The 16,865-nt window shown below is 43.9% G+C and overlaps 1 protein-coding gene across 3 annotated transcripts in view; it reads left to right on the top strand.

The window, feature by feature from the left end:
- The window catches only part of TXLNG (taxilin gamma), a 137,159-nt gene that overhangs the window by 16,254 nt on the left and 104,040 nt on the right, over positions 1-16,865 (top strand). Inside the window, exon 1 of one of the 3 annotated variants that reach the window (XM_029603292.1) lies at positions 503-665. The exons of the other annotated variants lie outside the window; for them this stretch is intronic. The gene's annotated coding sequence lies outside the window, so the exon portion shown is untranslated. Of the gene's footprint in view, positions 1-502; positions 666-16,865 lie in introns of those variants that run through there. 3 annotated transcript variants of the gene reach the window in all.

Consider the following 16,865-nt stretch of genomic DNA (forward strand, 5'->3'; position numbering starts at 1 on the left):
AAACAAAAACCTGCCGTTTCTACAGCTTTTTCCTGAACGACAAAAAAATGTTCCCTCAACTGTTCATTTTCTATGTAATCTGCACCTCTCTTTGGGGGGCGATGAGCAATTCTTGTGCTCATTGTGCTTGGCTGTTCTGCTGTGGGATTCTGGCAAGCTGTGACCATTGCAAGGTTACAGGGTTTCATTCTTCTCCCATCTGCCCCCCACCCTTTCAGGAGAGCAGCATCGTCTGACTCCAACCCTGTGCGCTTTGATTCAGTCGTCCCCCCCCCGCCTCCACTTCCCCAGTTTGAAAGCCAGCAAGCCAGTGGCACCCATCTGCTGTTGCATGCTGACTTGTTTCTAGACATTTCCTGTTTACTTCCTTATTGCGCAGGGCTTTTTGAACTAAGCTCACACTCTCTCAAGGCATAAAATTCAAAGTCCTAAATGCAGACCCAGAGTTCACTGCACCTGGAAAGTCACCGCAGTACACCGGCCCCCTCGGTTTCAGTTTGACTTTGGACTCTCCTAGCACAGTCCAGAATTCTGCTCAGAAGTGAAGCCTCGTGGCCTATTTAGAGACTGATTTCTCAGCCGTTTTTCATTTACCATCCGGCTCCTATCACGCATGGTTTGCTTGTTGGAAGGATGCTGGATAGGACACACTGCAAAACTGAATAGTGAGTAAACTCTGTGATACAAGGCCAGTTTGGGCTGCAGTGAATAGAGGATGAGTTAGTGGTAAATAAGTTGTTGGATTCCTTGTTGGGCAGTTTACAAAAAATAATTATATACAATTGATTATATGTCTTCTCTACCGCCTCTTGTGTGTGTTTCCCACTCATGTGGGATCTGTGGTGCTAGCCATCTTTTGCCATGCATTACTGTCACTGGAACCATGGGCCTTGATATCCTGGGGAACCATCTTCCTTGGGACATTTTTTTTTATGCTTCAATTTTTCTACTTTTTATTTTTAAACACATTTCTGTATTCTTCCAAAGTTTCTTTTTTTTTTTTTTTTTTGCGGCCTTCTGCCAGGATAGTTGTAGTTAAAATCAGGAGAAAGTGGATTGCTTTTTGTTTTATATTTACTCTTTTTGTATAGCTTTTTTATGTTGAATTTCCTGACATTTGTTGTCCCTCATTTGCTTCTTTTAGTTGTGCTTATTGACATCTGAGGGTTTTTTTCATATATTGCTAGTAGAAATTACAGATGAAGCAAAGTTCAGTTTTAGTATTTATCTATATTTATGGGAAACTAGGTTTAACATGCCACTGACCACCGGGTGCTGCACGGCAGTTGGTGTCGTGTACCTCACGATCCCGAGCCCAACGCTGTGTCCTGCAACCTTCTGGGATCTCCGGTATCCTGCTCCTCTGCTGCACCCTGTTGCTTTGAGCAAGGGCCCATAGCAACTCAGCTTTATAGGGCCAGCTCCCAAGATTTCCTGTGGCATGGATTGATGACATCAGCTCAGTCCTCTGGGCAGGAGCCTGAGCAACAGATTCTATTTCTTTGTTCCTCAGTGTCTGGCTGTTCCTGATTCTGACTTCAGATTATGATCCGGCCTGGTTCCTGAGCTTGCTTCTGTCTGTCGCTTGCCCTGATTCTTGCTTGCCTTGTGCTTCTGAATGGACCTTGTCTGCCTGACCATGTCTCTGCCTCACGATTCCATATTGTGCATTGGACCTGTGTGTCAGCAGTCCCAGGGTCCACTCTTCCAAGACCGTGACAGGAGCCCTAATTTTCTTGCATTCTTCCTTTTTTGGCCTTGTAGTTTCCCATTCCCTCGCCTTTTCTCCATTTTCATCCAGCTAAATTGGACCAAGTACTGGGTATCTGACACATGAATTGCCATTCACAACTACTTAGGATTTTTCTCCTGTTTCAACAGAAAGCCCCCCTCCCCGTTCCCGAGCCCAACGCTGTGTCCTGCAACCTTCTGGGATCTCCGGTATCCTGCTCCTCTGCTGCACCCTGTTGCTTTGAGCAAGGGCCCATAGCAACTCAGCTTTATAGGGCCAGCTCCCAAGATTTCCTGTGGCATGGATTGATGACATCAGCTCAGTCCTCTGGGCAGGAGCCTGAGCAACAGATTCTATTTCTTTGTTCCTCAGTGTCTGGCTGTTCCTGATTCTGACTTCAGATTATGATCCGGCCTGGTTCCTGAGCTTGCTTCTGTCTGTCGCTTGCCCTGATTCTTGCTTGCCTTGTGCTTCTGAATGGACCTTGTCTGCCTGACCATGTCTCTGCCTCACGATTCCATATTGTGCATTGGACCTGTGTGTCAGCAGTCCCAGGGTCCACTCTTCCAAGACCGTGACAGGAGCCCTAATTTTCTTGCATTCTTCCTTTTTTGGCCTTGTAGTTTCCCATTCCCTCGCCTTTTCTCCATTTTCATCCAGCTAAATTGGACCAAGTACTGGGTATCTGACACATGAATTGCCATTCACAACTACTTAGGATTTTTCTCCTGTTTCAACAGAAAGCCCCCCTCCCCGTTCCAAGTCTGGTCACTGCAACAACGATCCTGAGGCTGGGAGCCATGCTCCCGGTCTTCCAGAATGCTGTCACATGTTGTAAATCTAGCCACCAGGTGCTGCTCTTAACAATAGCATTGACTTCCTCTCCTCCCCCCCCCCCCCCCCCCCCATTCCAGGGGCTGTGAACGCAACCTCTGCAGCACTTTGTTTGTCTTCTTAGTGCAGAGGTCACAGGACAGAGTTGGGGAACGGAGATTGAGCTGTCATCTTATGTGGTTCTTCCACAACAGGAGGGATGGTCGTTGAGTGGAAGTTTGCGTGGGCAAAGGGGAGAGGCAGATAGGAGAATGTAGTGGTGCCTGCAGTGTAAGTAAATGGCAGATTTCAGTATCTCAAAGATATATTTTAAATATTAATTTACTAACACATTATGCTGACATGTTTGTTTAAAATATTTATTAAACGGGGGGGGGGGGGGGGGGATCCAAGATGGCCAACTGATTGAGTATGGCATGTGGATCTCTCGGGCTATTTTCCTCCTTTTGAATTTTTTGCCTGCTGTTTTCTCGATGGGAAGGAAGAGAAAGCTGAGGGCTGAGCCATTCCCCACAGCCCCTTCATCACTATCTCTGACGGGCCCGATGGATACCCACGTCATGAGAAGCAGCTGTTTGTCGGGAACTCAGCCACTGGAGAGAATGGGAGGGGAATTTGAGCTCCCCTCTCTCCCTGGCTCCTTGTCACCTGTGAGCCCGACCGAGGGAACGCCGCCTGGTAATCCATAGAAACATAGAAACATAGAAATGACGGCAGAAGAAGACCAAATGGCCCATCCAGTCTGCCCAGCAAGCTTCCCTCATTTCTTCTCCCATACTTATCTGTTTCTCTTAGCTCTTGGTTCTAATTCCCTTCCACCCCCGCCATTAATGTAGAGAGCGGTGGAGGAGCTGCATCCAAGTGAAATATCTAGCTTGATTAGTTAGAGGTAGTAGGAGTAGTAACCGCCGCAATAAGCAAGCTACACCCATGCTTATTTGTTTTTACCCAGATTATGTTATACAGCCCTTATTGGTTGTTTATCTTCTCCCCTGCCGTTGAAGCAGGGAGCTATGCTGGATATGCGTGAGGTATCAGTTTTTTTCTTCTCCCCTGCCGTTGAAGCAGAGAGCTATGCTGGATATGCATCGAAAGTGAAGTATCAGGCACATTTGGTTTGGGGTAGTAACCGCCGTGACAAGCCAGCTACTCCCCGCTTTGTGAGTGTGAATCCTTTTTTCTTCTCCCCTGCCGTTGAAGTTATGCTGGATATGCGTGAAGTATCAGTTTTTCTTTTCCCCTGCCGTTGAAGCAGAGAGCTATGCTAGAAATTCGTGATGTATCAGTCTTTCTCCCATGCCGTTGAAGTAGAGAGCCATGCTGGATATGCGTCGAGAGTGAAGTATCAGGTACATTTGGTTTGGGGTAGTAACCGCCGTAACAAGCCAGCTACTCCCCGCTTTGTGAGTGCGAACCCTTTTTTCTTCTCCCCTGCCGTTTAAGCAGAGAGCTCTGCTGGATGTGTGAAGTAACAGTTTTTCTTTTCCCCTGCTGTTGAAGCAGAGAACTATGCTGGATATGCATTGAAAGTGAAGTATAAGAATGGAGTGATCAAGCTATTTGAAAGGCATCAGGAATAGAGGAAGGTGGAGGTAGTAATTTGGATATTTGGTTTGGGGTAGTAACCGCCGTAACAAGCCAGCTACTCCCGTCTTTGTGAGTGCAAATCCTTTTTTCCACATTTCCTCTTGCTGTTGAATCTTAGAGTGATGTTGGAGTCACAGTAACCATGTGTATGTTTATTGACTAAGGGTATTGTCTCCAGGCAGTAGCCATCATTCTGGCGAGTCACCCACTCTTCATTGGCGGCCTCTTGACTTTATGGATCCACAGTGTTTATCCCACGCCCCTTTGAAGTCCTTCACAGTTCTGGTCTTCACCACTTCCTCCGGAAGGGCATTCCAGGCATCCACCACCCTCTCCGTGAAGAAATACTTCCTGACATTGGTTCTGAATCTTCCTCCCTGGAGCTTCAAATCGTGACCCCTGGTTCTGCTGATTTTTTTCTTATGGTAAAGGTTTGTCGTTGCCTTTGGATCATTAAAACCTTTCAAGTATCTGAAAGTCTGTATCATATCACCTCTGCTCCTCCTTTCCTCCAGGGTGTACATATTTAGATTCTTCAATCTCTCCTCGTACGTCATGCGATGAAGATCCTCCACCTTCCTGGTCGCCCTTCTCTGTACCGCTTCCATCTTGTCTTTGTCTTTTTGTAGATACGGTCTCCAGAACTGAACACAGTACTCCAGGTGAGGCCTCACCAAGGACCTGTACAAGGGAATAATCACTTCCCTTTTCTTACTCGATATTCCTCTCTCTATGCAGCCCAGCATTCTTCTGGCTTTTGCTATCGCCTTGTCGCATTGTTTCGCAGACTTCATATCATTAGACACTATCACCCCAAGGTCCCTCTCCTGCTCCGTGCACGTCAGCCTTTCCCCCCCCATCGAATACAGTTCATTCGGATTTCCGCTCCCCATATGCATGACTTTGCACTTCTTGGCATTGAATCTCAGCTGCCATATCTTCGACCACTCTTCCAGTTTCCTTAGATCCCGTCTCATTCTCTCCACTCCTTCCGGCGTGTCCACTCTGTTGCAGATCTTAGTGTCATCCGCAAAAAGACAAACCTTACCTTCTATCCCGTCCGCAATGTCGCTCACAAAGATATTGAACAGGACCGGTCCCAACACCGATCCTTGCGGTACACCACTTAAAACCGCTCTCTCTTCAGAGAAGGTTCCGTTTACCATCACACATTGTCTTCTGTCCGTCAACCAATTTGCAATCCAGGTCACCACCTTGTCACTCACTCCCAAGCTTCTCGTTTTATTCACCAGTCTCCTGTGCGGAACCGTATCAAAAGCTTTGCTGAAATCCAAGTATATGACATCGAGCGCTCTTCCTTGGTCCAATTCCTTGGTTACCCAGTCAAAAAAGTCAATCAGATTTGTCTGACAGGATCTTCCCCTGGTGAATCCATGTTGCCTCTGGTCCATCAATTCTCCGGACTGTAGATAGTTCACTATTCTCTCTTTCAGCAGAGACTCCATTACTTTTCCCACCACCGAAGTGAGGCTAACCGGCCTGTAGTTGCCAGCCTCCTCCCTGTTCCCACTCTTGTGAAGCGGGACCACCACCGCTCTTCTCCAGTCTCTCGGCACCACTCCCGTTTCTAGGGATCTATTGAACAGGTCACACAGCGGACCCGCCAGAACATCTCTGAGCTCCCTCAATATCCTTGGATGAATCCCATCAGGCCCCATGGCTTTGTCCACTTTCAGGTTCTTTAGCTCTTCCCACACATTTTCTACTGTAAAAGGATTTCATCTATTCCACTTCCCTCCAGTTTCTTGTTGTGTAGAGATGGTCCTTCTCCAGGGTCTTCTTTAGTGAACACAGAGCTGAAGTATTCGTTTAATATTTCTGCCATTTCTTCGTCTGTCTCCACACATTGATCATTACCACCTTTCAATTTTACTATACCACTTTGGACCTTTCTCTTTTCGCTGATGTATCTGAAAAATGTTTTGTCACCATTTTTTATCTCCTTGGCAATCCTCTCTTCTGCTTGATTTTTTGCCAACTTGATTGTTTTCTTCGTCTCCCTCAGTTGATACAAATATTCTTCTTTGTGCTCCTCCCTTTGGGATCCTTTATATTTCTTAAATGCTGTTCTTTTAGCTTTAATTTTGTCAGCCACCTCCTTTGAGAACCAGATAGGTTTCAATTTTCTTTTGCTTTTCTTTATGTTTCTAACATATAGAGCAGTTGCCTTGGTGATTGCTCCTTTTAGATTGGTCCACTGCTGATCCACATCTCTCTCGTTCTCCCATCCTTTAAGTTCTTCCTCCAGGTACTTTCCCATTTCCTCAAAGTCTGTGTTTTTGAACTGTAAAACTCGGGTCTTTGTGGTTCTTTTCCCTATTCTATTAGTGATATTAAACCATACCGTTCGATGATCACTGCTGCTGAGGTGGGCGCCCACCTGGACATCTGAGACATTATCTGCATTATTGAGCAATAAGTCGAGTATAGCACCTTCTCTCGTGGGTTCCAACACCATTTGTTTGAACAAAGATACTTGCATGGCATCCATTATTGCTCTACTATTTTTAGTTTCTGCAGAGGGGATTTTCCAGTCTACATCTGGCATATTAAAGTCACCCACGATCACCACTTCTCCCTTCTTACCTATCTTATGGATGTCTTCAATCAGATCTCTGTCCAGCTCTTCCTTTTGGTTTGGAGGCCTGTAAACCACTCCAATATAAATGGACACTCCGTCATCTTTTTTTAGGTCGACCCATAGAGCTTCTTCTTTACCCCAACTTCCTTGTAGCTCAGATGCTTGGATGTTGTTTCTGACATAAAGAGCCACACCTCCCCCTTTTCTATCCTCTCTGTCCTTCCTTAACAAGTTGTAGCCTGGTATTGTTGTATCCCATTCATGAGATTCTGTGAACCATGTTTCTGTGATAGCAACAATGTCCAATTCTGCCTCAGCCATTAGGGCCTGCAGATCTGGGATTTTATTTCCCAAACTATGAGCATTTGTGGTCATAGCCTTCCAGGTACTCTCTTTAAGGTTATTGCTTTTCCTGGACTCCTTATGAGATATTAGTTGAGATTTGTTATTCACTTTACTCTTTCTGTTTGTAGTTGTGCCACTGACAGAGTTATCCATCTCAATTAGATTTTTCTTTTGGTTATGGATCTTGAAATACTGCATGCATTGTGTTTTTTCTCTCTTTTCTGGTAATACTGCAATGTTTTTTTCAAGAACTTCCTCAGTTTTTAATATAGAGAGGGCTTGTTCTTTTTGCATTTGGTACATTGTGTGTCTCCTTATCACAGGTCTAATTCTACCAGAGCCCACTGTAATCCTGGATTGTAAAGAATTTCTTAATGACCTGTTTGAGTGGGAGGGTGTACCTGTTGGCTGCTCATCTGTCAAAAATGGATGACTTTGGGTCCTACCTGAGCGTAATGGATCTCCTTTTCTTGACTCCTGGTTTTTCCGTGATATTGGGGAATTATTATCTGTGTAATGCAATGTGGGTGTAATACTTTTAATTGAAGCTAATTGAGCTTTTATCTCAGTCAGCTCCATTTTCAAGGAAGAGAGTTGTGCACAAATTGGGCAAGCTCTAAGTTTCCAGATGCTTTCCCTCAGAATAAAGGCTCTACAGCAGTTACATTGGATAGTCCTCATCTTGGTAGTTTGTGATTTGTATTTCCTTGACTGTTACCAATGTACTAATTTATCTCGCTGCCAATGGGAAGTTAGGCAGTCTTTATTAGAAAACAAGCCCCAGGGGTGGGTGGGTAGAGGGGTAGGGAGGGAGGGAGTCAAACAGTTTAGCCTGGGACAAGCTGGGTAAAGTAGGGCACTTCTGGACTGTTGCCTTTGCTTTTGGTCAATTGTTTTAAAAAACAGTCTTTATGCCCCAATTTTTAGTTTGAACCGATTTTTTGTGCCAACTAACTCCAAGGGAGAGTTTAAAAGGTGTTTTAAAAGCTGGAGAGCTGTCTACTTGGAGGTTTCTTTTTTTGGTTTTTTTGGTTTTTTTTTCCTTCTAGCTTTATTCAAACAGCAAATCAACTTACTAGATTAAAAACTTACTATAAAGAAATGAAACACAGACTATAAAGAAAATTAAAAACAGACAGGAATAATCACAGAACCTTTCTACAGTAATAGTAATTACTTTCTACAGTAATAGTAATAACTATAAAGAAATGAAACAGACTAAGAAAATTAAAACCCACAGGAATAATCACAGAACCTTGCAATAATCAAAAACCTGCGATGAAGAAAAGCCCTCGAATCACAGGAAACACCAGTAAACCTTGCAGTGTGATTGGTTGTTTCAGTGGGGCGTGACCAGGCATCTAGTTTCTCTTCCACTCGTCCATTTTGCGATCTTGGACAACTGGACGTTGAAAGTTTGCGGGATAGAAGACAGGGAGGCGACACAGGAATTGTTCAAGGTGCCATGAGCGAACTTTTCTTACCTTCTGTTTCATTACCTCCAATTCAGAGACCCTTTGTGTTCTCACTGGAAACTATTTGAGACGCTATAATTGATCTATGTGGTTCTATTTTGCAACAACTATCTCTCTTGATTTTGCAGTTATGAGAATTTGAACAGCACTTCGGGTTCAAGTGAATTCAGTTCAGCAATCTCAAACAGCACTGTTTAAAGAAAATGCCAGCATGGCTTTAAAGATTGAAAATTTGGAAAATTCTGTGAAGAGTAAAAATCTCAGGTTTATAAATTTTCCAAAGTTACTTTCAATATCTCCCAGAGAAATATTTAGGGGAGATTTATTAGAAATTTTGCAAGTTCCTGAGAATGCAATTCCACCTGTCTCCAGAATTTACTATCTGCAACTATTTAAGAGGTCTGGGAATGATCCGCATGGAGAACAAATGGAGACCCTGATTCTAGCTGAATCATTATTACTGAATGATTATTACTACAATGCTTGAAACATCAGATACTGAGATGGCAGTTCCTGCAACACTTATTGTTTCATTAGTTCTTGAGCCTGATAAAGACTGGTTGTTGAGACTGTTTGTTTGGTTTTTTTTTTTGTTGTTTGTTTTTTTCGGTATAGATTAGAACCTTTTTTACTGCTTAAAAGTTTTCCCAGATGTCTCCAGGCAGACCCAAAAGAGGCGAAAGCAATTTCTTTTATTGTGTCCTAGGGTTCAACAAGTCAGGGGGACTTTTTTTCCTCAAATTCCCATGCAAGTCAAATACCAGAATACCAGAATAATTCATATATTTTTTATGACCCTCCTCAGTTGACCCAATTTTTGATTGGCAAAGCACCTTCTACTGATCCTTTTGTTGACCTCCAGTCGTAATAGTCTCGCTATAATTACCTATACTGTGCTGGCTGCTTCTATGATCTATTGCTTATTTTTTCTCTTCTTTCTTGGGTTATGGATTGGTGTCCTCCCCCTTATTGAGGACTGAGTTGAGAGTGTTAATAAGTATATGTATTGATCGGTGGTTTTTCTGCCTTTCTTTTTCTTTTATTTTTTATTTCTATCAAGATTGTCTTGTATAATTTTGGAAATTGCATAAATAAAAAAATTTTAAAAAATATATATGAACCGCCTACCTACAGTTCTAAGCTGTGTACAAAATTAACATAATCATAATACATACAACAATAAAACATAAAACAAAAATGTAATTCACATAAACATAAAAATAGCATATCATTTCCCTACTTCATCAAAGGTTGTCGGCCAACAAATGTTCAAATCTGTAAAAATAGCAAATTTCCTACTTCGAGAATTATCAACAACATCATTATCAAGTCGGTGCATTCTGTACTACTACACATAATTTTCCGAAATTAATAGACATGTTTCTGCCTTCAGACACCCTGGCAATGAGTTCCAAATTAGAGGACCTTGCACATAGATAAGCCTTTCACGTGACTCATCTAATCTTACCAGTTTAACAGAAGGTACATCCAATAATAATTGGGAGCTGGATCTTAGGGCCGTAGAAGGCTGGTACAGCTCTAATGTAGAGTCAAAGCCACTAGAAGTCAGCCCTTTTATACCCTTGAATACCAAGAGCGCCACCTTAAACTTAATTCTCCAAGCAGTGGGCAACCAATGATTTTATTAAGTATGGTTTTATATGATGTGAGGTTGGGATCCCAGCAACTACCCATAATGCCGAAGTTTGGACACGTTGAATGCTGTGGAGGTATTCAAAGGTAGTCCAATATATAACGCATTACAGTTGACGTTACCATAGAGTTTATGACTGGGTCCTTCAAAAATATCACAGCATTACTGTTGTAAAAGATTGTAATGCTTTCCGTAGGAACTAAAAACATTTATAACCATGCATTTTAAATAAGCTTCTCCGCATTGTGAAGTAGAAGCAACACTATTTTAAAAGGGAAATTCAAGTGTTTGGTGTGCAAGCACGACTTTTTTATTTTCACCAGTTAATAAATTGTCAGGCTTTTCTGAAGAGTGGGAGCCACTCGGGCTTTACTGCTTGCCTTGGTGGGAACACAGATTGATCTTTTAAAGCAGGGCTTCCCAACCCTGTTCTGGGAACCCTACAGCCAATCGGGTTTTCAGGATATCCACAATGAATATGCATGAGAAATTTGCATATCATGGAGACTTAAAAGACTTTAAAGGGATATATTTTGTTCACCATCTAGGAGTTCCAGAAACTCCTCACTCATTCCCGAGCAGTGCCACAAACCCTTTCCATCATGGGCAGTGTTGTGCCTTTCTCTCTGTTTCCTCAAACTCTGTAATCACAAACAGGCTAATGCAATACTGTGCATGCAGGCTAGCGCACAAGTTAACCCATGGTTGGACGCGTGTTTTGGACACACGTCCATAACCCCTGATGCAATAAGGGGATTAGCACATCCAAAACACGCGTCCAAACCAGGGCATAGCTAATAGCGCTCGTCACATGTAAATGCCATGTTGATGAGGCTATTAGCTATTCCCCTGATGTAAAAAATAACCATGTGCCTGATGCGCACATTTTAACTCTCAAAAATTAACGCCAGCCCCAGAGCTGGCGTTAAGTCTTGAACAACCCCAAAAGTTCAACAGAAAAGCAGAAAATACTGCTTTTTTGTGGTTCCTCCAACTTAATATTGTGGCAATATTAAGTTGGAGGAACCACAGAAACCAGCAACATGGAAAAAATAGTCTCGAAGGCGGTGAGGTTAGAAAAATGGATGCTCAATTTTACGAGTGTCTGTTTACCTAACTCGTGCACAGCCATTTCTTCCAGGCGCCTGTTGCCAAAGAGGCGCTAGGGATGCTTAGTTTCCCCTAGCGCCTCATTTTTAACCTAGTGGCTCGGTAGCCTAATGTATCATGTGCTTTGGAGAGGTAAGTGTCTGCTCATTAGGAAAGCGGGCACTCAATCATGAGCGCCCGTTTTTCCCGCACAGATATTGTATCAGCCTGTTAGTGTTTTGTGCAGACAGGGCTGAGTCTTGTTTATGCTTCCAGGTGTCGTGTACCTGTTAGATTTCCATTTGCATCTGTTATGTAATTATACATGCATCACCCACATGAGTTCACAAGGCATAAGAACGTAAAACATGCTATGCTGGGTCAGACCAAAGGTCCATCAAGCTCCGGATCCTCTCTACAACAATGGCCAATCCATGTTACTAGGACGTACCCAACATATCCTGAAGGGTAGAGTTGTTCCTTGTTGCTCACGCCCGGGAATAAGCGCCAGCTTTCCCATGTCTATCTGGCTAGTAATTGTTTATGGACTTTTCCTCCAAGAACTTGTCCAAACCTCTTTAAACCCCACTAAAGCCTTGACCACATCCTCCAGTAACAAATTCTACAGTTTGTGCACTGAGTGAAGAAATACTTTCTCCAGTTTGTTTTAACTCTATCTACATGGTAAAACTTTGCTGCATAAAATGATACAGCTTGTCTATACAGATTTAGGTTGTAAACATAAGAGTTGCTTTGCCTTGTTCAGTTTCAGGCAAGATTTAGTGAGATTGTGACTTTACTTTCTAGTATCTCCCCCTTCCCTTGAGTATCCCTTCATAAGAACATAAGAAATTGCCATGCTGGGTCAGACCAAGGGTCCATCAAGCCCAGCATCCTGTTTCCAACAGAGGCCAAACCAGGCCACAAGAACCTGGCAATTACCCAAACACTAAGAAGATCCCATGCTACTGATGCAATTAATAGCAAGGGCTATTCCCTAAGTAAATTTGATTAATAGCCGTTAATGGACTTCTCCTCCAAGAACTTATCCAAACCTTTTTTGAACCCAGCTACACTAACTGCACTAACCACATCCTCTGGCAACAAATTCCAGAGTTTAATTGTGTGTTGAGTGAAAAAGAACTTTCTCCGATTAGTTTTAAATGTGCTCCATGCTAACTTCATAGAGTGTCCCCTAGTCCTTCTATTATTCGAAAGTGTAAATGACCGATTCACATCTACTCGTTCAAGACCTCTCATGATCTCAAAGACCTCTATCATATCCCCCCTCAGCCGTTTCTTCTGCAAGCTGAACAGCCCTAACCTCTTCAGCCTTTCCTCATAGGGGAGCTGTTCCATCCCCTTTATCATTTTGGTTGCCCTTCTCCATCGCAACTATATCTTTTTTGAGATGCGGCGACCAGAATTGTACACAATATTCCAGGTGCAGTCTCACCATGGAGTGATATAGAGGCATTATGACATTTTCCGTTTTATTAACCATTCCTTTCCCGTCAATAGCAGGGCTGAATTAGCCATGCTGTCATGGGATCTGTCAATCCGGCCCGGGAGGTGGAGCTTCACAAAGCAGAGATTAGATTTTTGGTCTCTGCGGCTGCGCTTGTGTTCCCACGCAGGAAAGTAACGGATTCTCCTCAGTCTGTTTTTCCGCGAGCGGGATCGCACATGGAGCTGATTTTCTCCTCAACGTTTTTGTTAAAATCTAAAATGTCTAAAAAATCAGGGTTTAGACCCTGCACTTGCGGCAAGGCAATGTCTGTCACAGACGGCCATGACCGATGTTACAGATGCCTAGGGCCAGATCACGATCTCCAAGCCTGTCAGTTCTGTGCCCGAATGTTACAGAGAGCCCAAAAAACAACGAGCCTATTGGGTAAAAGAACTTCTTAACCTATCGCAGCCATTGGAGGCTCATTCGTCGCCTGGCCCGTCGAATACTATGCCTCCAACGCAAAAACGGTCATCTTCGTGGACCCTCCATCCTCCAGGTTGGGAGGTAAGGACTCGTCAAGAAGGCATTGGCCATCGGGTTCTAATGAACCGACAGTGCCACAACTATTGGCGCGGGAAGAAACGGCGCCTAAAACTTATGCGCCCAAGTTGCGCCTAAATCACCGGCGCATACTACTTCTGCGCCTATGGCGCCGACGACATCTGCGCATACGGCAGCTAAGACATTTGGGCGCAAAGCACCGAAGACATCTGCGCGCGTGGTGCCGGATATGTGTGCAGCGCCGGAATCAATGGCGCCGCGCACGACACCAAAAAGATATGCGCACAAATTGACTTATGCGCATAGATTGACTTGTGCATATAGCGCCAGAAACATCTGTGCACACGGCGCAGAAGACTTCATTATTTACTATATAACAAGATGGCACAGCAACAGGAAGTCCAACACCTATACAACGGTGTCGCAGAAAACACCACAAAAACCATTTCGTTCATTAAAGCATGATTTAAAATGACACGAGTCCTCGGAAGTCTCTCATTCGACTTCTCCAGTGCTAACATCAAATCGCTCGAGTTCCTCCTACTCTTCGAGCTCAACTACTAAGCATAGAAAACGATTGCCATCGTCTCGAAAGGACCATTCACGATCCTCATCACATCATCACCGTAGACACTCACATCAGTCGCATCATAGCAAAGCTAAGAAGGCGAGTAAAAAATGGGAAACAAGTCCTTCTACTTCTGCATCGCATACACAAACTGCAAGGCCCTCATCTCATAGAGAGATAATACAAGTCACTTCCTCTGATGCTTCTATTATATCAGACGATTCTATGGGAACAGTAGTCAGCCAGATGAGGACAGAATATAAAGTGCCAAGTACTTTACCTCAAGTACCTTTGATGCACTTTTAACAGGTGCCTTACCAAAACCATCTGTTCGTTCAACAATGCCTCCTCACACAAAGGAGGCATTTCTACAATTATCACAATCATTAGCGGGATTCTATGAAACACTTCAATCATCCTTTAGGATGCCTCATGATCTATCTGTCAGTTCCCCAGAACATAATACTCGTGCTTCTAGGGAACAGTCGGTAGAACCGCCGGAATCCCCAATAACAAAACGAACAGTGTCACCAATTCAAAACCAAAATACACCTATGGATTCCCCATCTCTGCAAACTTCCCCATCATCATCTACTGGGTTTCCATCGGACCCACAGGGACAACCGCAGGAACCATATTCCCCTCCAGAGGACCTCACGTACCCAAAATCTTTGGAGAAATTGGGTACCATATTACACCTAGAGGTCCAAAAGGAGACAGACCCTAAATTAGAAACCCTTGGTCTCCTAAAGATTTTCGATACTCCAGGAGAACCAACATCTTTACCATCGCAAGATATTCTACATACAGTCTTAAAGAAGTCGTGGGAAACACCTTACTCTTTGTCAGCAGTCTCAAGGAAAACGGATATCAAATTTCGTATGCGGAAAACATCGCCTTACTCTATACCACAATTACCGCATGCTTCAATTGTGGTAGAGTCTGCGATGCAAAGATTCAAGAAACCAAAGTCGCACACCTCATATCCACCAGGCAAGGATAACAGGAATCTAGATGAAATTGGCAGAAAGATGTACCACAACTCCATCTTGACTGCCCGTATTATGCACCATCAGTTTTACATGGTACAATACCTATATGAATGCATACAAGCCATGAAAGATATGCTTTCCTCGACGGCAGATCAAGTATCACAATCTCTTCACAATATGGAAGTGTGTTCTTGCCACCTTCTGAGGTCGATTATATGAGGCTTTCGAAACATCATCCAGGGCATCTGCAACAGCCATTGCAGCCCGAATAATGGCCTGGTTGCATTCCAGTTCAATACGGGAAGACTTGCACGAAAAACTGGCGAACCTCCCATGTACAGGAGATAACCTGTTCGGAGAAAGATTTCAAGACACTGTGGGCAAATTAAAGGAGGAAGCTCTAGCAGTCCAATCCCTAACATCACAACCTCACTACTCGACCACACGTCGTTATGTGGGATCCACTCGTCGACAATCATATGCCCGTAGACCTTACAGGTCCTATCAGTCCTTTTGTACAGAACTGTATCCATCTTACCAGTGTTCTATGCCTCAACAGCATACCCCGAACCAACGTAGGGGCAAAGCACGTACTCAAAGGCAGCAGACGCAACAACCGGCTGCTGCAGTAAAATCAACGCCATCTTTTTAGTAACCCAGCCACCACCACAACACCAAGCACCACCTGGCAGAATCTATTCTTGCCTGGCAGCCTGGGAAAGAATAACATCCAATCAATGGGTTTTAGCGATAGTACGACAGGAGTACTAACTCCAATTTACCACGAAACCCATCTTATCTCACCTTCCCACTCTAAAGATTCAAAGCGTCCAACCACAACTGGGGGAGGAAATTGCTTTGCTTCGCAAACAGCAGGCCATTCAACGGATTTCCCCGAAAACGAAACAGGTGGGGTTTTATTCCCCATACTTCCTCATACCCAAAAAGTCGGGTGGCCTTCGCCCCATACTAGATCTGAGAGAATTGAACAAATTCCTCACCAAAGAGAAGTTCAAAATGGTATTGTTGAAATCAATCCTACCTCTGATTCAACCCAATGACTGGATGTGTTCCATCGATCTAAAGGATGCTTACACACATATTCCAATCCATCCATCCTCTTGGCGATACCTGTGCTTCCGCTACAAGCATCACCACTACCAGTACAAAGTTCTTCCCTTTGGACTATCGGCTACACCCACGGTTTTCACCAAATGCATGGTTGTGGTGGTGGCGCATCTCAGACAACAGGATATAATCATATTTCCATATCTGGACGATTGGCTGATAATCGCCTCGACTCCAGAAGTCTTGATCGATCACCTACGATGAGTGATACAGTGCCTACAGGAGTTGGGACTAGTGATCAATTTCCAAAACTCACATCTACAGCCAACACAAACATTACAGTTTATAGGAGATGCCTGGGTACCACTCGCAACCGGGCATACCTCCCAACCGAGAGAATAACGCAACTGCGTCACCTTCTCCACGAACTGAATCATACTCTGAGATCTTCGGCAAGACAAGTTCTCGTAGTCCTAGGCCACATGGCAGCGGCTATTTTCACAGTTCCCAACACCAGGCTTCACATGAGTCACCTGCAATGGGGACTAAAACGTCAATGGAACAACATTCACAACCGTTGACACAAAAGGTATCATTGACTGCCCAGATGAGACAGGACATAACATGGTGGCTACTAGACTCAACCCTATCAAAAAGAGCATTATTCAGTTCCCCTCCGCACAGTGCAGTCTTAACCACAAATGTGTCTTGCAAGGGATGGGGAGCACATCTCGAGATTTACGAAACGCAAGGGTTATGGACAATCTCAGAGCAGAACCTGCAGATAAATTTATTAGAACTCAGAGCGATTCGAAATGCACTACAAGTGTTTCAAGATCACCTGAAAGGTCGTGGGGTCATGATATATAAGGACAATCAAGTAGAGATGTTTTACATCAACAAAC

This window comes from Rhinatrema bivittatum, chromosome 5 (genome assembly GCF_901001135.1).
Source record: "Rhinatrema bivittatum chromosome 5, aRhiBiv1.1, whole genome shotgun sequence".
Lineage (NCBI taxonomy): Eukaryota > Metazoa > Chordata > Amphibia > Gymnophiona > Rhinatrematidae > Rhinatrema > Rhinatrema bivittatum.